Source organism: Felis catus, chromosome B1 (genome assembly GCF_018350175.1).
Source record: "Felis catus isolate Fca126 chromosome B1, F.catus_Fca126_mat1.0, whole genome shotgun sequence".
In the NCBI taxonomy this organism is placed as follows: Eukaryota; Metazoa; Chordata; class Mammalia; order Carnivora; family Felidae; genus Felis; species Felis catus.
Window position 1 is genome coordinate 70,748,922 of NC_058371.1, and position 26,495 is coordinate 70,775,416.

The 26,495-nt window shown below is 39.0% G+C and overlaps 1 protein-coding gene across 1 annotated transcript in view; it reads left to right on the forward strand.

Moving 5' to 3' along the window:
• The window catches only part of PDGFC (platelet derived growth factor C), a 204,826-nt gene that overhangs the window by 155,516 nt on the left and 22,815 nt on the right, over nt 1-26,495 (forward strand). The window lies entirely within an intron of this gene.

The window sequence follows — 26,495 nt, forward strand, 5'->3', positions numbered from 1 at the left end:
GGAGGGAGAAAGGAGGAGGGGGATATTTTTTCCATCCTTTCTGGCATGTGCCAGTAGGTTATTTCACTCTTAATATCATGTAAAGGAAAGTCTTAACTGAAGGCCAAATTTGCTTTTATGTTCAGGTTAAGAAAAATTCCAAGTAATTCTCAAACAAGGTATCAAGTTCATTTTCTTAGGTGGGGGTAGGGGGGTGGGAGGAGGGGTAGGGGGGTGAGGGAACAGCATACCTGGAATAAAAAATACATACAGCAATATCCTAACCCTAATCCCATAGGAAACAAATTCAGTATTAAAATGTCAAGATTTTAAAAAATCGTGAATTTTCATAGCAAGCTGCACTGCATGCCTGTATTACTATATTAAACTTATTTTAATGAGTGAAAAATTCAGGTTTTAAACCTTTAAAATAAATTTTTATTAACCTTAAGAGAGAATTAAGAGAAAATAATTGTTAGAATTTTTTGTAGTATTTACAGAATAAAAGAAGTTATTTCAAATACTGTATCTCTATAGTATATAGTCTGAAACACTTTTTGAATGATTAGGTTTTTATTAAAATATACAGTGTAATTGTATATTTATGGAGGCAGTCTAGAGATGACAGTATTTTATTACATCAAAGAAATTATACAATTGCCACAAAGACTAAGCTTTTACTTGGCTAAGAGCTGTTTAATGTATTTTTCTACCAACTCCTACCCCATGGGCACAGTGCTCTCTTTCATGTGAAGATCATGGTCTCTTCCATTTCTACTGATTCTTTTTGTTCCAGTTAATTCCTAGCTATCTAAAAAAGAACTTCACAGATGGTATGATTTGTAGTTAGAAAGGAAAAGTCAGTTGGTGCTGCTGCAGGGATGGTAAGAGGCAGAAAAACCACTTTAAGTTGATGTACAAGGGGTTATAAATATGAATTTAGGAAAGCTTGAAGTTTGATTGATTCATATTTTATATCTCAAGCCACAAATATTTAAAAGCTTAGACTTCATATGACCCTAAACCCGATGGAATGATTCTCTAGAAGTTGGTTGCAATTTAAAATGACAACATAAATACTTTTGTCTTCAATACCCCATCCATTCTCCTGTTACGTCTTCTGGCATGTATTGAAGAATATTTGACGAAATATTTCATTGTGAGAAATTTTTAAAATTTATGGCAGTGCCCTGGGTCTCTGGGAACTCACCTTGCTTTGAGGGAAAAGAAATGTATACACACAACACACGCATACACACACACACACACACACACACACACACACACATAAATATACTACATGAATAAGTATAATAGAAATGGTTTGGAAAGATTTGGAGAAGAGAGACAATTGTTCAGAACAGAGAGATATTATGACTCTTTAAGGAAAAAACAAACAAGCAGTCAAACAAACAGAAACCCTGGAAATTGCTTAGTATAGACTTGATGTCAAATATATTATTAAAAATTTCTAAGGACGCCTGGGTGGCTCAGTCAGTTGAGCGTCCGACTTCAGCTCAGGTCATGATCTCACAGTTCGTGAGTTCGAGCCACACGTTGGTCTCTGTGCTGACAGCTCAGAGCCTGGAGCCTGCTTTGGATTCTGTGTCTCCCTCTCTCTACCCCTCCCCTGCTCATGCTGTCTCTATCTCTCTCTGTCTCTCTCTCTCTCTCTCTCTCAAAAATAAACATTAAAAAAATGAAAATGTCTAAAGAATTTATTAAAAATCATATTACCGAATATCAAAGATGATGACCCTCTTTATCTGGAGTGGTGCTCAATTATCTGCATCTTCAAACATGCTTGGGGACTCTGATACAAGATGTTCTCACATTGAGCTTGTGGGTGAGAAACCTCTCTCCACTATAACTGAGCAGATGCAGAGAGTTTTGCTACAAGATGTTGGGGAAATACTTTTCATATTCAAGCAAACATGAATATTTTTTGGAACAGCTGAGAAATTCTGCATGAATATTTTATTGCTAACATACTCCTGTGTTCTCTATATTTCAAGATTACAAAAAACGTGGAACTTTCTCATAGAACTAGAAATGGATAGATTTCAATTTAAATTTTTGTTTATGTTTATTTATTTTTGAGATCGAGAGAAACAGAGCACAAGTGGAGGAGGGGCAGAGAGAGAGAGAGAGAGAGTGAGGGAGACACAGAATCCAAGGCAGGCTCCAGGCTCTGAGCTGTCAGCACAGAGTCCGGTGCGGGGCTCGAACTCACAGACCGTGAGATCATGACCTGAGCCGAAGTTGGACGCTTAACTGACTGAGCCACCCAGGTGCCCCAGGTTTCAATTTTTAATGCTTGCATTTGTTGTACTGACCTTTCTAAGCTATGTAGTGAGGCTTATCAGCTTTGTCAACTGTCAGTATCTCTTACCCATGTAACTAGAATCAATGACAATCTGCCTTCTTCTCTAGTTCAGCACTAAGCTTGGCTGATAATTCACATATGGCATAGATCCAGCACTGAGGCGTGGTTCTAGACTAGATAGTCATGTATCCTGGGGTATAAAGCACTATTCTTAGTAAAATAAGGCAGTCCCAACCACGAAGAAATATTCTTTCAATCTCCTCAGACATTTTTTCACATGTAATTCCAATTTTTGTCCGAGTTACACTCGCAATTTTTTAAAAGGCAAATATTTCTCTTAGACTTGTTACAAAAAAGCAGGTGTCCCCAATTTCCTCTGTCCATACTACTTTCCTGTACTTTGGAGGCAAGTACTTCCACTTCGTTTAACTGATTCTTTTAGGATTGATCTCTATACCTTCATGTAACATGCTTCTGTTGCTACTTCTTGCTTCTTTGGTTTTAAAGAACTATCGATGATCTTCACTGACTTCCCTCTCTGGAATACGAGGCTTTCTTTCTTTCACCCTCCTGCATTTACCACACATGCAGAAGCATCCCGTCATTGGCTTCTCTAGTATATCCTGATTATATCAAGATCCAAATCCATTGTGTACATTATGGTGGCCATGTAATCATTTTTCACCGCTGAGCCATAAAGTATACTGTGACTACATTTCCTTTCCTGCCTTGTTTTATTTTGTTTTCCTTAGAGTTGTGTTAGTTTTTGGTTTGCTGCTTAGCTTTCTACATATGTATCAGCTATTCATCCCCAAACTGTTCCTCAAATTGTATGAATCTCCTCTCAAATTCATGTTCTCTAATAATTTCACTGACCAGAAGAAATCTCTGCTGAAACAATCCAGTCTACTTCAATTTAGATTGATTTCCCTCTAGACCTGCCACACAGCTGTCATCTTTGGGGTGCCACCCACCTCCACTCCCCCCATCATTATCTTGAGTATTTCCTTTGTCACTTTCTTGCTTTAGATCTCTTGTTTGCAGGATCTTTTGTCTTCTTCTCTCCTTTGCTTCCTGTTTGGGAAGAGAGTAAATGAATTTACTGTGAAAAAGGAGCATCAGAGATACAATTTTGTGGGCTTGAATAACTGAAAATTCCTTCACTTAACCGTCAACCCTAAATGAATACTTGGCTAAGTCTAGAATTTGAGTTGGCCACTTAAAAACTGACTGGACATTCTGTGTGTGTGTGGATAGGCTTGCTGACTGCAGTCTTCTCTGTATTGTGAGTTGGCCAGGTCAATTCCTTGAAAGCCCCCTGATTCCCCTAATCTCTTTTCTAAGGGTTATAATCCTGGCTGCCAGTTCTCTGAAATGAGAGCAGAGTGGATTAAGACTGAGAGCCTCGGCATTAAGTGTAAACACATTTACTCAACCGCCACCATAACCCTATATTCAGAATATCACTGCTCCCACTCTGCTTGGGTTCCCCAGTCCATCAATCCTCAGTGTTATTCTGTTCAGGGAAAAAAAATTGGAACGAGTCAGTCTCCTGCCACAGTGGGAAGATAGATTTGGAGTGCCTGACAGCTTCATGAGTTTCAACCAGTCTTCCTGTTTTTAGCTCCCCTGTCCTTCCCACTTCTATCAGTACTGATGTCAGTACATCCCAGAGCTTTTTGGTTGCTCTTTCGTGTAAGCCAGGTTGCTTCTTGATTGTCCCCCTGTGCAATTTTGGTCCACCAATCGAATGATTGCACACCTACCTGCTTTTCAGTTTCCAAAATTTTACCACCGTTGACTCCTTTCTTTGGCCTTGAAGAATTATGCATTTAAAAAATATCTTCAGAATCAATCATTTTAGGAGAGAACAGAGTTCAAATCATCATATTTGCCTTTATTCATATAGTGATGTCCTTATCAAACGCTAAGTTTGCATTTGATCAACAAGATACTCAAATTCCGTTCAGTATTTTGAGGGCATGGTATGTGCCAGGTGCCACGCTCTGTAATTGACCTTGAGGGACAACTCCATTATTTTTCCATGCCAGATGAAACATCCCTTATAGCAGTTGCTTTGCATCATGGTGCCAATATTACATTTCCTTTTTTAATGCGGGGGAGTCATAGGTAGGACTTGACGTTGATTAGCCACTTAGCGTATCCTGAACTGTGTTGTAATATTAGTATTATGTCCAGTAGTATCCAATAGCATAACAATCATGGTTCATTAATTTTATGGGTTAGTTGTTACCAATTCACCATATGATCCATACCTTTTAGAAAATGCTATCCTCATAGTTTTCAAATATTTCTCCATTTGAGTAATGCTGTTGATGTATTTGAATGCCTTGAATGTTACAACTAGAGCTTTAAAATTTTTACTTCTCTCTTTAAGATGACATAATGGCTATTTATTTAATGTTATTTTGAAGTCACATGAATCTTATTTTATATATAATATAAGCATCAATTCTTACTTCCTCTTAGAACAAAAGTAAAAGTTAAGTGCAATTAACATTATATACTTTTGAAGAGGTTAATTTTTGAAAGTCAAGTATATTGTAAACATATATCTTTTTTAACGTTTATTTTTGAGACAGAGAGAGGCAGAGCATGAACGGGGGGAGGGGCAGAGAGAGAGGGAGACACAGAATCAGAAGCAGTCTCCAGGCTCTGAGCTATCAGCCCAGAGTCCGACGCGGGGCTCAAACTCATGGACCCCGAGATCGTGACCTGAGCTGAAGTTGGATGCTTAACCGACTGAGCCACCCAGGAGCCCCTATTGTAGACATATTTTGGAAAGGAAGTGCTTAATGATATCAACTTGGAAATAGTTGAATTAGGCAGAAGAGAATGATAAATATATATTGAAAGAAGTACTGGGCGGGGCGCCTGGGTGGCTCAGTCAGTTGAGCATCTGACTTTGGCTCAGGTCATGATCTCATGGTTCATGGGTTCAAGCCCCAGATGGGGCTCTGGGATGCTGACAGCTTAGAGCCTGGAGCCTACTTTGGATTCTGTGTCTCCCTCTCTCTCTCTGCCCCTAACCCACTCGCATTCTGTCTCTGTCTCTCTCAAAAAAAAAAAAAAAAAAAAAAAAAAAAAATTAAAAAAAATGAGATAGAAGTACTGGGCTTGATGGGTGCTTTTATATCATCTGACGCCCATAATGCAGTATTATCACCATTTGATAGATTAAAACTCAGACAGTCACGTACTTAGAAGTGAGGATATTAAATAGGGCTTTCCTAATTCTGGGTAAAGCCAGGCTGCCTCTGGACTACTTTGGGAAGATCACTGACGAAGGGAAAACAAATGTAAGATGTTCTCTCACCACCTTTGCTTTCTTATCTACTTCTTATTCTTCTATCCCATTTCTATTTTCATCTTTCCTTATTAAAACACTTAAGTATTAAGAAATAATACAATAGAAAATTGATTATGATGTCATGGATACTTTAGAAACTTTGAGAAGTTGGTGAACTGAGTGAGAATTTACCTGTTTTTTTTTTATATATATAAATGATAGTCGCGATGAATATTGAGGATTCAATTTTGCTTTCTCCACACAGTTACCTTTAAAATGCAAACAAGGGGCGCCTGGGTGGCTCAGTCGGTTGAGTGCCGACTTCGGCTCAGGTCACGATCTCGCGGTCTGTGAGTTCGAGCCCCGCGTCGGGCTCTGTGCTGGCAGCTCAGAGCCGGGAGCCTGTTTCAGATTCTGTGTCTCCCTCTCTCTGACCCTCCCCCGTTCATGCTCTGTCTCTCTCTGTCTCAAAAATAAATAAATGTTAAAAAAAAAATTTTTTTAATTTTAAAAAATGCAAACAAGACTTATAGCTCCTTTAAAAGTTACTTTTGAAGTAGGAGCACCTGGGTGACTCCGTTGGGTAAGCCTCCTACTCAGGGCAAGATCTCAGAGCTCATGAATTCGAGCCCCAGGTCGGGCTCTGTGCTGACAGCTCAGAACCTGGAGCCTGCTTCAGATTCTGTGTCTCCCTCTCTCTCTGCCCCTCCCCTGCTCGTGCCCTGTTTCCCTCTCTCAAAAATAAATAAACGTTAAAAAAAATTTTAAGTTATTTCTAAAGTAAAGACAGTTTCTTTTAAAGAAGGTAAAAATGCACATGGAGTCAATATTTCACTGATTATATTTCACTGATCAGTCAAATTTCATCACTATTGAAAATTACCATAGTTACTTGCGAGTGCATTAGCAGTCTTTTCAGCTCCAAAGAATTTTTCAGAATTGTGTCGTTAAGGAGACTTTCAAGGCTAAAATGTATACAAAAAAAAAAAAAAAAAAAAAAGCTAAAACTGAGAAGCATAGCAAGGAAAAGGAGATTTAATTGGAAGACTTCTATCAAGCCCATCCTAAATGTAGCACTGTGGAGTACAAAAGACCCCTGGCATTTTTAGTCTTAAATGAGGCAGTCTGTGCACAGAGTCTGAAATATAATAGGCTTTTGATAATCTTTAAAATGAATGGAAAAGGAAACACAAATCTTAAGGACTGATATACAAGGGAATGACCTGTCACAGCTATTTTCAGGGCGACGCCTCTGGGCGAAGGCCCCACTGAACTAAGGGAGGAAATTCCGGAACCAGGATGTCTCTGTGTCAGTGCCCCCGGGCAAAGGTCTTGTATCTGCCTAGGTGTTTCCACTCTAGTTACGTCAAGTCCTCTTTTGTTTAAGTGTGAATAAAAGCTGGTATGAAAATACCTGCCTGGTACCTTTCCTGTGTTTCCCCACTGCAAGTAGTTATTCAGAAGACGGATTAAGGCTGTCATCTGTTGCCTTAAAGGACTATATGAATTATCTTAAGTACTTCCAAAGCAGGTTTGCTAAAGAAAGCCAAGGTTTATGTTAGAAACTACCCCCCACCCCGCACCGCCATTGCATGGATAATAGGAAAGGCATTGAAGTGGCAATTATCTAAGACTCTAAAATAAAATCTGAAGATAGGAGTTGGAAGTAGGTGCGGAGAGGTCCCAGTCAGCTCAGGTTGTGTCCACTCTGTCCTCTGAGATTGTGCCCTTAAATTTTATAGCACTGCTATAAAAAGGAAATGCCTTTTTCCAGTGGAATAACATTCTGATAGGGTGAAAAAAGAGAGAGAGAGAAAAAAAAAAAGCAAAACACTTTCCTGCCGGGTGTAAGTTAATGAAATAGCATTAAGTGTAATTAGTTGTTTTAGGAAAAGACATGTGAAAGACAGTGAATTGTTAGAGAGACAGAGAAACACTGCATGCCAAAACTTGACTCCCAATACCTGGGAGAGGCAGTATTAAAATACATGACACATCCTTTGGATCAGATTCTTTAGAAGTCATCTCAAACATTCTGACACAAATATTCACCCCCCCCCTTTTTTTTTTTTTGGAATATGATGAATGATGCTTTGTGGCACTCTAGTCCCATTACTGATAAAAACGATAAAAAGACTGCCAGATCTACCCAGGCATACAGAATTTTGTTTTAGAGACAGGGATCCCTTTCAGACTGGGTCTTCTGCAGGATCCTGCATTCTCTCTGAATTCATTGCTCACTGCTATTTAGTCATCTTTTGGAACTCAGAAAAGGCTGAATGTTTGATGCCTAAATGTCAAGAGGGGTACGTTTGACTACGTTTGTAAATGTAACAATGCCGAATGGGAAGGTGTTCATTGCTACTGCATATTTCAGGGGCTTTCCCAAATGCTGGGATCTTGCTTTTCATTTATCTGCAGTTTATGTTTTCTCTTCCAGTAGGATTTCTAATTACATAAAAGGGCTTCACTGTTTCCTGTGGCTTGCCACAGTCTTTATTTGGCATAAACGGCAGGGGATAATTCCATGTCACTGAGCAATTTTAGGATCTTAACTCTTTAAAAGGACGTATAGGCTTTCAGCAAGATACTGGACTTTCCGCTGTGGTGCCTTTGCATTTGGTTTTTACTCCTTTATGTTGCAAGGCTGTGGCAGGATGCAATTTAGCGTAAGTAAGGATTCAGTCATTTGACTTGGCGATACAGGTCATTTTGTATTTTAACTATAAGTTTGTATTAAGCCGGGGGAAAAAAAACTACCTAAATAAATAATAGTACACATCATTTCTTGAACATCTGCTACTGTATCGAGTTCCTGATGTATATCATTTCATTTATTCAGTATAATAACTCTGAGAAATGATTCCTCTTACCAAGAAGTATGTTCAGAGAAAGAATGGAACTTAAGGTCCAGAACAAATCAATAGGAAAAATTATAGTCTAATCACGAATTTCAACTATAGCGTATAATATCTCTTAATCAGCTTTTGTTCAATAAGAACTTTTTTAGCCTTTTACTTTGAGATAATTATATGTTGGTATTCATTTGTAAGAAAGATCATGTATATACCCTGCACCTCATTTTCCTCAATGGTGATAACAACTTGCATAACAAGATGTAGTACAATATCACTACCTAGGAAATGACCTACAATCCACAAACTTCAAAATTAAATTTTTGAATAAATAAAAATATGTAACACCATAGGAGGTGTTCCATGAAAGTCTTTATGAAAAGACTTTCATAAATAAAAATTAGAAGAATATTTGGTGAGTGCATATTTTTTTTAATGGCTTAATCAAAAATAATGAGAGAGAACACATTTTTGCATCACAAAATGCCTTCAGTGTGCCAATTTAGGTCAGGAGAGAAATTTTTATTTTAAAGTAGGTAATCTCATAATCTTCATCTAAAATTCTGTGTGGTGCAGAATGATTTTCGCAGCTTAGAATAGAACATCTATCATAGATTAAAGATTACAAAATCAAAAATAATACCACAAATCACTCTTCTTGATGTGGGATTCAAAGTAAATGTGTGAAACATAAATAGTCACTATAAATAAATCCATGAATAAGGCTTTGCTGCCTCTGAGACAGAGATTAATGAAGTTTTAGGATGCTAAGAGCTCAAGATATAATCTATAGCTTTAAACTGATGTCAAGATTGAGAATTGATTGCTTAAAAAGCCCTTCATTTCTCCAGGTTAGATTGATGATTTTAGTGCTACTAAATCTCCTCTCATGCAAAATTTATATAATTTGGCTTCAACAGGTATGGTATGTGTGCGTGTTGCGGGAGGATTTACATAATTGCATAATATGTAAAAGTTAAGCTAGTTCAAAAGCGAAAGATAGTGATGTGTGTGATATTCTCAAGATATTTTTAAATTTTGGAATTCAATTAAGAACCAGCTCATGTACCCATGGAGGCTGATAACTGGCATATTGGCTGACTGGAATAGTTCAGATGGAGAATCATAAAAATGATACACATGTTTTGTGAGCATTTAATTTTAATTTCCTTACTCTTCATTTAGGGCCAAGCCCTTTGTTTTAAGTAGGAATGTGCTGATTGGAGTCCTGTTGTATTTCTTCCACAAATCTTAGCCATAATGTATTAATCATGACTTTCAGTTTGGGTTTAAGTGAAAACCAGAACTTGAAGATAACCATTTAAAGCAATCTAAGTGCAGAATTCCTTTAGGATTTTATGAGGTTCCGCCTCCTACATTTTACATTGGTCTCTCTCATACCTACTTGAACAGCAGTTGTTTTAATAGTAACTCATTTTTGTCCTTCCAAAGCATTCATTCATCATGAAGCAGCAACTCATATTTGATTGGGTTACATAGTATTTAAATAGGGGTATTTACAAAACAAGTACTACTGATATAAAGGGCTTGGAGAACAAATACAACTGTCTCCTTGTAAGTGTAAAATTCAAACTGGGGGAAGCAGAAAGGATGCTGGTGGTAATCAGTGAGCTATGGGCATCACCTATCAGCATGCTTGCCTGCATAGGAACCTTCAGGAAACCGGAGCAGTTAAGTAGCACTTGGTTAAAGTAACGACCATTCTCCTTTGTTCAGTTTCAGTATTGATACAGCCTGATAGTGTATCATTGTAATATTGTAAATAAACAAATACTGCATAAATATACAAATAATAAAAATATATAAATATGTAATAAATTTTAAAATACGTGTGGCCATATTTGGTAATGGGTCATCGTGCCTTGTTATGTATATCAGAATGCCTGATAACATGCCATGGTGCGGTGTAGACATTGAATGCATTTTTATCCACTTCTGTAATTCTTCCTGAGGAGATTTAGCTTTATTATTTATCAAGCTGTAGGGAATAGCATGGCTACCTGGAAGTCACTTAAAGTTTGAAGGAGTGTTTTCAAGTAGTGAGATATTCTTTATACAGAACTTCAGATGAAGATGTATGGAGAAACATTTTTATCTTATTGAAAAAAAGCAACATGGCTTGCAGAAAGTATTAACCAAAGTAATGGAGGAGTAGGGTTCTCTTTTCTTCTTTCTCTTCCTCCTTCTTTCTTCCCTTCCTTCCTCCATGCCTTCTTTCCTCCCTTCCTTCCTCCCTGCCTAATTTCCTCCCTTCCTCTTTCTTTCCTTCCTTCCTTCCTTCCTTCCTTCCTTCCTTCCTTCCTTCCTTCCTTCCCACTCTCTCCTCTCTCTGACTCCCTCTTTTCTTCTTTCCCAAGGACTCCCCTATCCTCAACTACTTCGTGACTTATGTTGTTTTCAAAGTTAATGTTGCAGAGTTTGGTCCATACTTTACCACCCTGTGCTTACATAGCAAAATACCATGCTTCTTTGTTTTTTTTTTTTTTTTTTTTTTTTTTTTTTAACTTTTAAGTTGAATTGACTTCTCAGTTCAGATCAGGTATTCTACCTTGTAATCTATGGCATGTGCCTCTAATGTAGGGTACGCTCTGATTTGACCATCCCCTTACAGGAAGGACAAGGGGTGGTTGAATCCGAGTTATTCGGCTATGCTGCTCTTTTCCACAGCGTCTGAGCCTCCCCGTGACTGTCAACAGATCAAGCTGAATGAATATGGTTTAAAGTGAGCACTGGTTTATTTTCCTTACAAGCTACCGTGGTCCACATAAACACATAGTCAGGAATGCTTGGATATACAGTATTTTGTGATACGAATGATATCATCTATGCTAGCAATAGTGTTTACTCCTCTAAGTTCTTGGGCATTACTGAAGCATCCTTAGCGCCTTGGACTGACCTTGACCAAGACTCTTAACGGAGGCCTCACTGCAAAGGAGTTGTGTTATTGGGACCTTGAGTGCCACAGATCTGGCTTGAACTCTTACTCCTCCACTAATCTACTTGTATAACGTTGGGAAAGTTTTCCTACCCACAGAATGTGAGTGACGAAAGTTTCTGCCTTATAGCATTGCTGCGAGGATTATTAGCTCAGTGTTTGGCATGCCATCAACAAGTATGTGTTACCTTTATTTGAAAGGTCAGATTTTCTGATTGTAAGCCACTGTCACCCTAAGTGGGTATTCTTTAAACTTTTAGGCCAAGACTCCACCATAAGAAAACATTTTAAAGTGTAATCATGCATGCATATGTGCAGACACACACATTTTAAAATAGGATATGCAGGGGTACGTATGTATTGAGAAATAATAGTTAACCTTAATATATGAAATCAGTGTGATGTTTTCTGTTTCTTTTTTTTTAAGAATCCTTGTTACGATGTACTCAATTGATTTCACAACCCACTAAATGTGTTACAGCTTGAATTTGAAAAGTCCGATCTAGACTGTAAAAGATGTATCATTTATAAATGAAAGAATATACTGGTCTTCCATTAATGTTGACCTATTCAAAACTTACTCCTTTTTAGTAACTTGTCCCCGATCGCTTTTCAGAATGTTCCTCCTACTTTAGTGATGCTAAGAACTGTTTATTGAATGCCTACTTAACACTCTTTGAAACCAAATGGATAACGTGATTGCAGTCATACCCTGTTGGTTTAATTTGCTCTCACACTTACTTTTGAAAAACTCATGGGTCTTTTAGTGGCGGGATCCACTAATGGTTTTTGAACCAACAGTCCACCCAGCCCAGTAACTGTTTGCCAGTGGCCATGAGCACAGGTGAAAGAGATTGCTTGCTTCCTGCCCTCTGGCTATGGTTTTGTTTGCAGTGAAACCAAGAAAGAAGCTAGAGCTACTGTGTATGGATAACTGTCCCGTGGTAGTACTTATAAAATGTGGGAGTGTGAACTTTGTTCTCTGTGCCCTCCATGGTATAATTGGAAACACAGATTAAAGCTTTTGGAAAGCCCCTTTTTTAATGTTTAGACAGGTCTCTGGGCTTCCTGAACTAGGCATACTACATGAAATGAGGCCTTTAGTGGTATTTACTCTTTGTGTATTAATGGCATTTCTGCCTGAAGATAGAGCATTTTTGGTAAAAATAACTTGTCACTCAATTGAGATGTTTTGCTTGGGAGATACTGTAGTTTCAAAACCTTTCTCTGCTCATGCATGCTCCCTTGTTTCCCCGCTCTTCTTAAACTTTCTGAGCTTGACATGTTTGCTTTTGTTCTTCAAAATCGGCTCTGTGATTTTTACCTGTGCACTGCATCTGTGTAAAGTTATCACTACTAACATGTTTTCATTACTTTTAGAACAATCTTAGGGATGTTTGTAATGCTTAATGATTGATGCAAAATGTTTTTCATGGAGTGTGACTTTTAGGTTTAAATTCAGTTCCTAATTGGTTCAAGCATTCCACAAATACACTGACATTTGATTCGTGTGAAGAAGCGTTATTAATACCATTGTATTTTCCTTCATATATTCGGATTGTGGCTCCAATGAAATCTGTACTTTTAAAACTTCTTATCCATTTGTGAATCATACAGATATTAGTACTTAATTAATCATTTTCCTACTCACCCCCACCCATGTCCCCAGTGCTGTACTTTTGAGGGCATAAAGAATTTCGGTCTGTTGTTACATTTGTTTTAAGCATAGACAAAGACGCTAGACTTTTTTCTTGACCCCTGGGATTGAGAGAAAATATTTACAGATGTTAACCACGGTGAAACTACTTTTCATATATCCCTTTTGATCTCTATGAATAATAAACGGGAGGGTTTCATTAGGCATATCAAAGTTTCCAGGCCTTCCTAGAATAGATTTGAAAGTTGATGGCCAAATGGAGATTAGGTTTTTAAGCCATTTTAGACAGGGTGTTACATTGTTGCCACCATACCTATACATATTAGGCAGTGAGTACATGTTTTTAATTTATTTTGAGACTTGCCTTTGTATTGCATCTTTGGAAGGTTACTGCTACTAATGTATTTTATTGCTTTTAGAATAATTTTGTTGGGGTATGCATAATGGGAAGTAAAGCTAAGTAATTAATATGTAGCACTTTATATTTTAAAACTTATTTAACTGTTGTAAAATCTTCACACGACTTCATATTTAACAGATTTTTCTTTGGTTGACGTGTGGATCAATTCTTTAGAATTCAAGCCTTATTTTAAATAACTCCCTTTTATTCATTTTGGTACACTTTTCACGTTTTCTGTGTTTTGCTTTTTGATTTCATAAAGCTGTTTTTAATATATTCTTGATAAAAAAAAGAAAATCCTCGTTAATCTCAGCACCTGGCTGGCTCAGTCAGCAAAATGTGCGACTCTTGATATTTGGGGTCTTGAGTTCGAGCCCCATGTTGGGGGTAGAGATTACTTGAAAAAGAAAATTCATGTTTGAGTCCTCTTAGCTCGCATGTATTAAAGACAGATCCTTTTTAAAATTTTAAGTTCCCAATAAATGTATCATAAGTTGAATATCATAAACATTAATAAATATACTTTCTGCAGTTGCTCTAAATGCCTTGCCATGCAAAACTGTTTTATTGACTATCGTATTCTCACTTCTTAGCAGAGCACCTGGCACATAGTAAGCAGAATTCTAGTGAGCTTGAAGTGAATGAATGAATGAACGAATGATAAGTAGTATCTTTCATGGGTGCCATGGGTGCAGATGTCTCTGTGATAGCCAATAGCACAGTCATAAATAGCACTGTCTGGAAAACTGCCTGCCTCTGGACTCTTTTGTGGTAAACCAAAGTCCTAGAGCCCAAAGCTGGGGAGCAGCAGTCCTGTGCTTAATATGGATGTTAATCCTGGGAAAACCCTTAGTGGTTTGCCTGAGAAATCACTGCCACCATCCAGATGTGAAACTGATGCTTACGTAGGAACTAAAATTTAAAAGTGAGACAGGGGGTTGGGGGGACACCAGGCTGGCTCAGTTGGAAGAGCATAAGACTCTTTTTCCTCGGGGTCATGAGTTCAGGCCCCATGTTGGATGTAGAGATTACTTAAATGAGTGAAACTTAAAAAAAAAAAAAAAAACAAAACCTAAATAAAAAGGAGACAGGAAAAGAGATTCAGCTCATATAAAGTAATAAAAAAATGTCCAAGTTCCCACCCTTAACCTTGTTAATTGAATTACCCATTTCTCAGTGTAGCATCAGAGTATCTATACAAAAGCTTCTGTTTTGCCTTTCAAATTACACGATACTTTCACATACGTTAACATGTTCACTTTATTAGGTAATATTGATTTTTCAAAAAAATCTGAATAAACAATTGATGCAAACTCCTGTGTTTACTTCTTGAAGCTCATATTTTTATTTAGAAAATTTGGGGTGGGGAGGATTTGCAAAAGACAAAGCAGTGGATGCTGGTGGCCAATTTAGGCTGAAGGTTTTTTTCATCTTATTTTGACTCTATCCAAACAAGTTCATAGAGTTTCAAGACTGGAAGAAACCTTTAAATTAGTTTTGCATATCTTCCATCTGATTCACAATCCTTTTGCTCTCCAAACAAAAATAACTTTGGCATAAAACTCATGAATTCATTATCTCTTAGTTGTTGAGGCCACTCCATTTTTAACCAATACTGTTTTTAGAAATTTCTGTCTTGTATTTAGCAAAAACCTTTCTTGTCTTAACTCCTCTTACTGGTCCTAATCTTCCCTTTGAAACTGCATGCAGTGATTTTAATGACTTTTTCCATTACTGCTAATGCATAACCACTTGGTACCTTATAAAATATATTTATGCACACCCTCTTATTAGAGCTTCAAAACAACCCAGTAAGTTAGGTAGCTTATTCATTATTATTATGTCTTACAAATACTCTAAAACATAGAGAAAATAAGTGATCTTCCATGATCATGCCCACAAATAATAAATGGTGGATCCGGGTCCATGCCCAGATTTTTCTCATTCAAAATTCCATGGTTTTTTTCTCATGGTACAGCATTGTCTCAAAATATCCCTTCCAGTTTGAAGCGATGCCCCATCACTTTTTACTACCTCAGACTATACTCCTCAGTTTCTTCAGTTTTTCCAGTTTTGTCAGCCATGCCTCAAGTGGCCTAATTTTCAGTAAGAACATCTTTAGCGGTTCTGGATGGGGCGTGTGCATGTATGCATGTACTTATATGCCCATGCAGAGCTTGGATGACATTCATAGCCTCCTGCTGATGACATGCATAAAGTATTTTGCAACGATAGCCAGTCATTGTACCCCCATTCCACATAGATGCTTTTGGCTTATCTGAGTCCCTTGCCTTAGGTTAAATTTTATATACATATTTTCAAAAAACAAATGCGTACGTTATTTAGCATTTCAGAGTGCATAGTTTTCAAGTGAAGAATTAGGGGCCTCACCCTCATTTTGTGCATTACTGTTTAGTGAAATCACAACAATAATTTTCTGGGCAGCTGCTGAAGATTCATAAGTTTTTCTGTCTGCCCTCCGTGTTTGGTTCAAGGGAAAACCTCACATCTTACCAGCTTCAGTCACTTGGGCTAGGACAGGAAATAAATGCTTTCAGGCTGGAGCAGTGGAGTCCGTAAAACACAAGAATTTCCAAAGTTCACGAAGAAGCTGCTTCGCACAGTTGATACAGGATTACACCATGCTCCGAATATCAGAAAGAGGTTAGCTCAGTGTCAACAATTATATAACGCCATGCTTTAAACCCCAGAACAAAACTAACCACTTCCTAGATTGTGAGCAACAGTAGCAGAAGCTGAAACCGCAGTTGATCAGTACATCAAAAAACCACAGTCTCCCTGGTACTCGGCTGTAATTATTTCCATATATTCTGCATAAAATCATCAGAAGCCAGAAACTATTTCCACATCAGTAAAATAGGAAAGACATTTAGAAAGATACAGTATTTTAAAGTAACCATTTGTGAAAAACAGGAAAGAGAAGTGGCATCACATCCATTGCATGAATATTCATATTATCAGACTTAAAACAGTGTCTTTAAAGCTGATTTGTCTGCAGCTACACTGCTTATGCAGCACGTTGCAAGTTCCTCCTGAAGTTAATACTTTTCACCAAATACTCTTCTTTTGGTCTAATCAGTTAGGAAAAAAAATGATTAACATTAGATTTTTAACTTGACCATTTTTTTCCACACTGAACAAGAAGTAACATTGAATTCATTGTGATGACAGAATTAGCCAAATGCTTGATTCAAATAGGGAGTTGGGGCCTGGCTGCGTTTCTGATATCTAAATTTAACCCTTCTTAGAACAACCTTTTTGTACCGGTTTGTCTTTAAAAGTGTCTGAAAAATAGATTGGTATAGACTCTTCTTGAGTCTCTCATAGCTTCTTCCAGGGCCCCAGCAACAACATTCTGGAAGTCCTCATTAATCTCAGAACACACTGGAGGTTCTAGTGATGCTCTGTGACATTCTGCCCTGAGCTCGCCGTTTCTTTGTCTTCCTTCGTGCTCAGTGTTTGCCCTGGGCTTTTCTGTGCCCCCATCACCGCAGCATTTGCCTGTGTGACCCCTTGTCCGTGGGTCTCCTCGCCTGAGATTTTTGGCAAGTGCCCCCGATTTAAGAAGCTTCTGGAAATACCCAGCCACAAAGTTACGTCCCAACACCGTGGATGGCGTCCACAAATGAACTCCTGTTGTCATTCTAACTGAAACTACTTCTGTTGTAGATTCAGATGTTCTGTGGTGATGCTGGACAATCATCCTACCGTTTCTCTGCCCATCCTCTCTCCCAGAGTCCACAACTGCCATTTTACCTTTATTCTCCCTTCAAACCTCCAGCATCATCTCTCCCATCCTCGCTCTCAGAGAATTTTGCTTCCTGTTTCATAAGAATACGGGCACTCAGAAGAGGACTTCCACAAGCTCTCCCCATCCCCTTTCCCCATCTCTCATCTGTATCTCAACACCTGGCCCCCCTATGACCCTGGGTCAACCTTGGAGAACTGGGGTGTCTGCCTAATTCCATCTCTTCCATATCTTGTCTAATCTTCAAGGGTGTGCCTGCATGCTTCTCTCCCCCACCACACACACATGCACACACACGCACCAGCCATCTTATTTTTTTACTCTACTGGTTCATTCCTTTCAGCATACAAACATGCTACTCTTTCTCTCATCTTATAAAAACATATGTCATTCTCTTGATCCCGTATCCCCATCCGGCTACCAGAGCTGTTGTTTGCTCCCCTCGGCAGCAACTCCTCAGAATAGTTCTTTACGTTTGCTGTCTCTGATTGCTCTCCTTTTATTCTCTCCTAATTTCTACTCAGCAAGTTTCCACCCCTACCGTTCTACCAGAGTTGCACCTGGTAAGGTCTCCTATGAATGTATATTGCCAAATCCAGTGGGAAGTTCTCCGTCTCCCTCTTCTTAGACCTGTCATCAGTGCCTGACACAGCTGATCCTCATTACCTTCCGCTGAACGCTTTTTCACCTTGGTCTTAGATCATCACACTCTCCATTTTCCTCCTGCCTCACTGACTACTCCTTTTCAGTTCCCTTTACTGATTCCAACTCCTCTCTCTGACCTGACTTTATGAGAATATCCCTAGGGTCATTCCCTTTTGAATCAAGACCACTTCATCCAGACTGGGAGACCATGGTACTCACCTCTTCCTCATCAACACCCACTCATTTGGTAATCTCATCCCATCTCATGGCTTGGGTGCTATCTGTAAGCCATTGGCTTCCAAGTTTACATAGCCAGCCCCTACATCTAACCTGAAATCTTCTCTTGGATGTCCAGCTACCTCCTCAGCTTTCCCATTTGGATTATTGGAACTACCTATTAAGTGCCTTCCTATTTCCATCTTTGCCTTCCTACAATATCTTTTCAGCACAGCAGTATGATCCTCTATAAACATTAGTCACGTAATGTCATTCCTTTGCTTGAAACTCTCCAATGACTCCTTTCTAGGGTTACCAGAGTTAGCGAATAAAAACGTAGGATGCCCAGTTACATTTTAATTTCAGCTAACCAATGAATGACTACATAACTTTTGGGTCATACTTATATTAAAAAGTTATTTGTTGGTTATCTGAAATTTAAATGTAACTGGGCATCCTGTGTTTTATCTGGCAACTCTACTTCCAGATCACCCAGAGAAAACTCTTAATCCTTACAGAGACCTACAATATCCCATATTATCTGGCTCTCTACTATCTCTGATCTAGTTACAGGGCCCCATCCTTGCTATTCCTCAAATAAACCAGACATACTTCCTACCTCGGATTATTTGCCCTCCCACTCTGTATACCTAGAATTATCTTCCTCAGGGAGCCACATGACTTATACTCTCTCCTCCTTCAACTTTTGCTTGAATGTTACCTTCTCACGGAGACCATCTCTGCCTGTCTTATCCCTTCCCCACTTTTCTCCTATAGTACATCTCACCATCCAATGACCCCTTTGTTTCATTTATTGTATTTATGGTCTGTTTCTCTCCAGTAGGATACATACTTCATTTAATTTGTTCATTGATATATCCTCAACATCTAGCATAGTGTCTAACCCATATTAGGTGCTCAGTATATTGAATCATTGAATGAATTTATATATCATGTGAATGACCTTTGGATAATTAACAGCCTATTAGTTATGGATGTACCTATTTGTCTATCGAGTAGCAGTTACTCGTTCCACGTGTTTAACCCCCTTAGTGTCTTACCTAAATCAGCTGAAGCAATGAGGATTTTTATAAAGCAAGATGGTGTGAGGAGAGTAAAGATGGCTCCAGAGCATCAGACATTTGGGGCCAAGGTGACAGAGTAGAGAAGCCAGGTAAAAAACAAGACAAAGAAAAATAATATGGGAAGACAGCCATAAATTGACCTTGAACTTTATTAAACTTCGCCATGACTTTGCATCTCCCACGTATTGCAGCTCTCCCCAATCCATGCATTCGATTCTACACACAGAAATTGGTTGTTATTTTAATAATCCATTTAGTTGATTCTGACTGGTAGAATTTTACCTTCTTTAAATATGCGAATGTTACACTTTTTAGAATCACAGCCCAGTCTCAGTTGTACTGACAAATGCCGGCTGCTCCGTTTCAAGACTTCGGTAGCCAGTAGGAGCCCTGCATATGAGAGTGACATCTGAGGAGTCTATTTTTAGATGTTTATTAACCTTAAACTAGGGAACAATGAATGAGATGTTAAGCTGGTTCTTCTTCAGTCTCTTTGCACAATGCAAATGCAAGAACTTAAATCCTCTTGTTTGCTTTATAGTTTAGCTTGGACGTAGTTATATCACTGAGCTGTCAGGGCTCATTTCTCCCTTGTTCCAATATACACTAAAATCATCGGCAACATAATGGCCATGCTCTATACATACGTGTGTTATAATCGCTTACTTAACAATCTTCCTTTTATGAACACTTAGGTTTTTATTTAATTTTACTCTCCATGCTACAATGAATATCCTTAGATACTAGCTCTGATTATTTTCTTAGGGTAAAATTCTAAATAAGAAATTGTAAGGTCTTAAAAAATGAGCACTTTTAAGGCTTGTGGAAAATATTGTCCCTCAGAAACACTGTGACTTCTTAAACTTTTTTTTTTTTTTTCAACGTTTATTTATTTTTGGGACAGAGAGAGACAGAGCATGAACGGGGGAGGGGCAGAGAGAGAGGGAGACACAGAATCAGAAACAGGCTCTAGGCTCTGAGCCATCAGCCCAGAGCCCGACGCAGGGTTCGAACTCACAGACCGCGAGATCGTGACCTGGCTGAAGTCGGACGCTCAACCGACTGCGCCACCCAGGCGCCCCAACACTGTGACTTCTTAATGTTCCACACAGTTTATGAGGCAGGCGTTCATGCCCTGTCTTTACCTGCCGTGGACCTAACTCTCCCCAGACTTCAAACGCCTTTTGTTTTCTTCATTAGGCCTCTTCTTTACTGATTGCAAATATACAGAGATTCCTCCCCCTATTATGTATAGTAAGCCTTTTTGTAATCATCCTTCCCATAAACCCATTAACCTGTCTGCTTTTTTTCTCACTGTCAAGCTTAATGAAGTAACTTCTACTCACTGTCTCCATTTATGCTCCTTTTCCTTTAAAAACATTTTTTAATGTTTATTTATTTTTGAGAGAGAGCCAGAGACAGAGAGACAGAGAGGCAGAGTGTGAGTAGGCAAGCGGTAGAGAGAGAGGGAGATGCAGAGTCTGAAGCAGGCCCCAGGCTCTGAGCCATCAGCACAGAGCCAGACGTGAGGCTCAAACCCAGGAACCGTGAGATCATGACCTGAGCCGAAGTTGTCCGCTCAACTGACAAAGCCACCCAGGTGCCCCTGCTCCTTTTTCTTAATGGCTCTTTTTCTTCTCTACCCACTTCGCTGAAACTTCTAAGGGTATAGACCACCTGTTTAAGAACCACAGTAGCTTATTTGTATCCCTCTTCCTTCTTGATCTTTCCATCACTCTGATGTTGCCGTCCGTCTCCACCTGTCAGAATTCTCCTCTCCTTTGGCTACAGAATTGCTAATGCATCCAGGGCACCCCAGCTCTCTTCTAGCCCTTTTGGCTGATCTATTTCAGGCACCTGTGCTGGCTCCTGTGCCTTAGCCTAGCATCTGAATATTGGAAATCCCAATGTCCTCTCTTTGATTATGATCTTCTCGACTCATTACATTTGTTCCGGTTTTCTGGGGCTCGAACTAACCTTATATATGGTAATGATTGTTACTCTCTATCCCTATCCAGCCCTCGGTCTTTAATGCCATGGAAACGTCTGCAGTTGTCCATTGGACATTTCCATGCCAATACTCCGTAACTCCTCTGCTTAAAGTGACCCAACCTGAGCCCTTTCCTTCTTTCATCCTTACCTATTTTGTCACTCAGCTCATTGTCTCTAGAAATATTTAATATCTTGCTGGGCTCTTCTTTTCTTTATTCCCTGTTCCATCAGCTGCCAATTCCTGTTGATTCTACCATGGTGACAGACTTTGACACCCTTCCCTTCATTTCTTTTCCTCAACGGTGGTCATCAGATTATAAAGCATACGTTAAAAAAAAAAATACTTCATTCCTATTTTCTCTGTCAGATTTTAAAGGCTCCTAAGGGATCAAAGTTATCTGAGGGACATAAGACGTCACCTCTGCTCTGAAGTACTTTATGGGCAAGTGGGGGAGAGAGGTACAATAATTTCATTTCGGTGTACTGGTAGAGATGTTGGAGAGGATAAGTAAAGGGCAACCAGCCTGGCGGTAGTGATCTGGAGATGGAAAAGCATGGTTAGTGAAACCCTCCTGGAGGAGTTGACTCTTTACTGATCAGTCACCTTTAGCCAAACGAAGAAGGGAGGAAGGTAATTCTTGACAAAGGGAAACAGCACATGCAAAGGTTCAAAGCCTTCTTTATGACTGCTACCAGAGTCCTCCCACCTCTTTCCTCAGCTCCTCACACAGAAGAGAAGTAGAACTTGATTATATCCCACCTCTCTCAGTCTCTTTGGATTCTCCTGCCCCTTGCGGATTAGATGCAAATTCCATAGCTTGGCGCACACACAGGCTTCCTAATCAGTCAAACCCCGCTCTCCACCACCGGCATCCTCCCCTACCAGCACCTGCCCTCCTGCTCCCCTGCCCCCTGCCCACCCCACTGTGGCCGTGCTTCAGCCACACTCTTTCTCTGCCTTTGACCCCAGCGCTGTCCTTTCTCCCAGCTCTGGTTCTATGTAAATATCAGAAGTGCTGCCTTCTAATCTGTGTGAGTGCTTTCTTCTTCTCTGATCCCAACATGAATTTTAACCTCTTCTTGTAGCCTCCCCTTAATTCTTCCAGGTGGAATTAAGTGCTCTCACAGCACTTGGTTTTTAACCCCTGTTGTAGTCCTTACCCAGGGGATACCTGTGTATCCACCTGAAGATGAGAACAGCACAATGGCGATTTATCTTCATCATCTCAGTACCAGCACATAATAGTCATATCACACTTTGTGAGATGACTTCACTTTCATCTGCCCCCAATTTCAAAATCATACCTTGCTTCTAGCAACAGGAGGAAAAGACTTCTCAGGTGTGTTTGGGGCTAAAGGCGGCAGCAACTTTTCACAAGAATATTCTACACTCTCTTTGGCCGTGGGTGATTTCTCTTGACCTGCCCAGAATTCTGACCATGTGACACAGCTTCATTTTAGTGTAGTGACCAGTGTGAAAGGACATAAGGAAAGAACATAAAATAAGCATATACTTTTCTTTTTCGGAAGTGTTCGGATTTGGAGATGAGCATTGAAGACTTTATGGCAAAATAGAAATATCACAGAGTGATTTAAAATGTAGAAGGAAGTGACCTAGCACTTGATAACATAGTTGTCGTCCATATTTTCCTCCATCATTGAAATGAAATTCACTTTTTGCTGAATAGTTACTTTAAAGGAGTTTGTTTCAGTACAATCCCACACACTGTAGTTAAGATAACAGTTACACAGGGGGTCTGACTAGTGAAATCCTACATTTTTGGTGGGGTTTTATTTGTTTAATTTCATAGAAAGACTTTATAGGCAAGAAATAAAGATTCCAGAAACTGAAATTAGAGATGTGAGCTAAGGACATTATTATATATATATATATTTTAAAGTTCCTCAGCATAGAGTTGTTCATGGCCATAAACAGACCTAGACATGCATTCACTTACCTTGCTGTTGTGAAATTCCTGTTTGTCCCCTGAGAAGAACTACTGAATATAAATCTGGTTTAACAGAGAAAGGAGTTGGAACAAAGATTTCCCCTCTGGGGCAGAACAAGTTCTGATTTGCCGTGTCAGTGTTATAAGAATGTTGGGTGGGGATATCAGTGAACATTGACTAAATAGGTAATGTCACTCCGTACGGCACAAACCAACATAAATCATGAACTAAATTTCTTAAAATATTTTTTTTTATCTTGACTAAAGTTGATATAATATGATTAATGCACTGCACGATAAAAACTGCATGATAATGCCGAATACATATAAGGCTCAATTTTTTATTAAAATTTTAAATGATACTATTTTACTTCATCTTTAAAACAGTTTTCTAAAGGAAGTGATACTTTTCTGTGCTTTGAACAGTTATCGCTACAGACACACACATAACTAAGATGTTCACCATGTAATTTACAGAAACACCCAGTTTTCTTGGCTGGTGGGCATGGCTGTCCTACTCTGAAGAGAACATAATTTATATCATCTGCAGGCTGTGGAACAATTTCTGAGTGCCTTCTGAGCAGATAGAATGTATCCCAGGGCAGGATAAACAGCCACTTTCAGAAGGCATAATGGGTGAAAAGACGTGTGTAAAATCTGTACCAACTTCTTCCATCAGGTTTTACTGTGAGTAATCAATAGAATGTTTAAAATAAAAGCCACGATTTTAAAAATACGATGCTTCAAAACAGTCACATATTTGTAGAAAAATTAAAACAATAAAAATATGTCCACCATTTGTGGCTGAAAGTGTAAAGCTCTGTTATTTCATTCATTCGACAAAGGCAAAGGCAAAAACAGGGAGGCCAGTCAGATTATTACATGTGGTAGCCTGGATTATAAAATGGTAGCCGTGGAGGTGATGACAAGTGGTCAGATTCTACACATAATCTGAAGATAGAAGCAAGATAATTTGATGTGGGATGTGGAATGTAAGCAAAGGAGAGGGGCAGAGGATGAGTCCAGATGATGGAGTTGCCATTGCTGTGATAGCAAAAAGGTGCAGGTTAGACATAGGGATTTGATGCTGATCAAATCACATGCAATGCTTTGAAACTGTGTGAGATCACCAGAGGAAAGAATGTAGACAGAAAATAGAAGAGGTCCAAGCGATAAACCTTGGAACACTCCAGCACACAAAGGCAAAGTGATCAAGAGGAACCAGTAGACAGAGCTAAGGAGAAGATCTCTTGGGATAGGAAGAAAACTTAGAAAGCTGCTTGTAAGTTAGGACAAAGACTGAGAAAATGGACCATTGGGTTCAAGCTGGTGTGGGGGCAGGAGGAAGTCATTGGTGGTGACCTTTCTACTTTATATACATGTGAACTACTTCCATTAGACAGTCTCATTTTACTCCTCACAACCATGTACTGAGGGTTTTTTTTTTTTGTCACTGTCTCCAGTTTCAGCTACATGCTCCCACTCTTACACTGTCAAGCAATTTAAAAATACATAACTGTACCATTGTTTCTTACCCAAGGAAGGTCTTCCTCCCATACAAAACTCAAATGAGGTTGAGGGTCTTATCTGACTATTAAATTTATTGAACATATAGTCGAAAATATGTGCCAATATAAGGCATCATTTCTCAGCTAGATCTTTACAAAGCATTCCCAAAATTTCCCTTATTGGCTGTTGAATTGAATAGATTGAATTAGGATACATGGTGAACTAGAAGAGACATTTCTATAAGAGAGTCTTAGGGATTTTGGTTCAAGGTGAACAGTATTGCAAGTGTTTCAGTGAGGATGTGTTTTTCTTCTAACAGTTCTTAGTTTACATTCTCTTTCAGTTGAAGTTTCTTACTATCGATCATTTCTCGAGTACTGTAACAAAGCAAATTTACAAACACTCAGTATAATAAGATTAGGAAAAAAAGTCCTGTGATGTTTTGTTGTTAAACACTTGCAGCTGCTACATGTTGTTTCAGCTTTTTATGGCCTGTCACATTTTTCGATTCAGGGGAATAATTTTTAAACTCTTAGTAGAAAAAAAAAAACACCCTTAATTTTGGCTTCCCACAGATGCCATTGTGGAAAATGTGCTTGGGAGTATGTTATTTAGTTGTCTCATGGGATTCTAGTTTTCAGTATAGATTATTACTTCTAATCCACAGTGTCACCTAGGAAGTGAAAAACTGTGTGTTAATGCTGATTCCCCAGCCCGCAGTCAGCCTGCTCCCTGGCAGAGGGTTGGCTTCTGTGAGACCTTCCAACCTAAGGCATTAGCATCAGGGTGAAATTATTTAATTGAGGTGCCTGCAGACCGCAAACACTTTAGGTGAGGAGGATTTGAGGATAACCATGCCGGAATTTGTCAATGTAGTCAGATTGTGGTCATTCTCCAGTTTCATGCTGGTAGGAAAACGGAGCCGGTAGCAATTATTTCATCCACTGATTGAGTAAGAAGCTGTGCTTATGAACATCAACATTACTTTTTTAAAGACAACATTTTCAGCACCGCTAGTCATCTCTTTTTCCATATTTGGGCCCAGGCAGAGTCCTGCTGCTGCTCAGGGTTTGCCCGAAACCACAAAGCTCTCGGCGTTTAAAGGTCAGGGTCAGGTTTGAGCCTTGAAATCACTGCTTTTAAAAAAGTTCTGGGTGATAAACATTTCTCGCTTTTCATACTGGCCTGTCACTACGATTGGTTGCATAGATATGTCAAATTTTACTCAATCACCGTGCTCTTTCAGTCAGAACTTCTCATATTAAGTAAGACTCGACGTGAATACAACCGGCCACCTTCCCTAGGATTTCTCACTTAAATCTATAATCTGCATTACCCACACAGTATTAAAACATCTGTTCTTGAGTAGGAATGCAAGCATTTGCTTTTCTGTGCTGGCTTAAGAATAACTTAAAAACACAACGAAGATAACTTTTTGGATGAATTCAGATAAGAACAAGGGGCAGGACAAAGAAGCGTGTTTAAATGAATTGTTCCAGGGCATTCTTGTGTCTTTACAGAACCTCCCGTCAGTTGTTCCTGGCAGGCATTTTTGTCTGTGTGCCCTGTCTGCTTCCTAAGCTCTTGAAAAGTCAGACCTATATACATTATACCAGCTTGACATTCTATAAATGATATTGAAGTCACCTTTACGAAGCGATGTAACAAGACTGAACTTTTTTTTCCCCTTCTTTTAGAACACCTGGATTTTTATTTTGTTATTCGTATTTAATGAGTGCAACAAGAATAAAACCTAATCGGCTTTCCTAACCCTTCTGTTAGGTATGAGTGAAGTGAAAGGCTCCTTATCAGTTTGAAAGGTACCGAATGCAGAGGGCTAAGAAAGC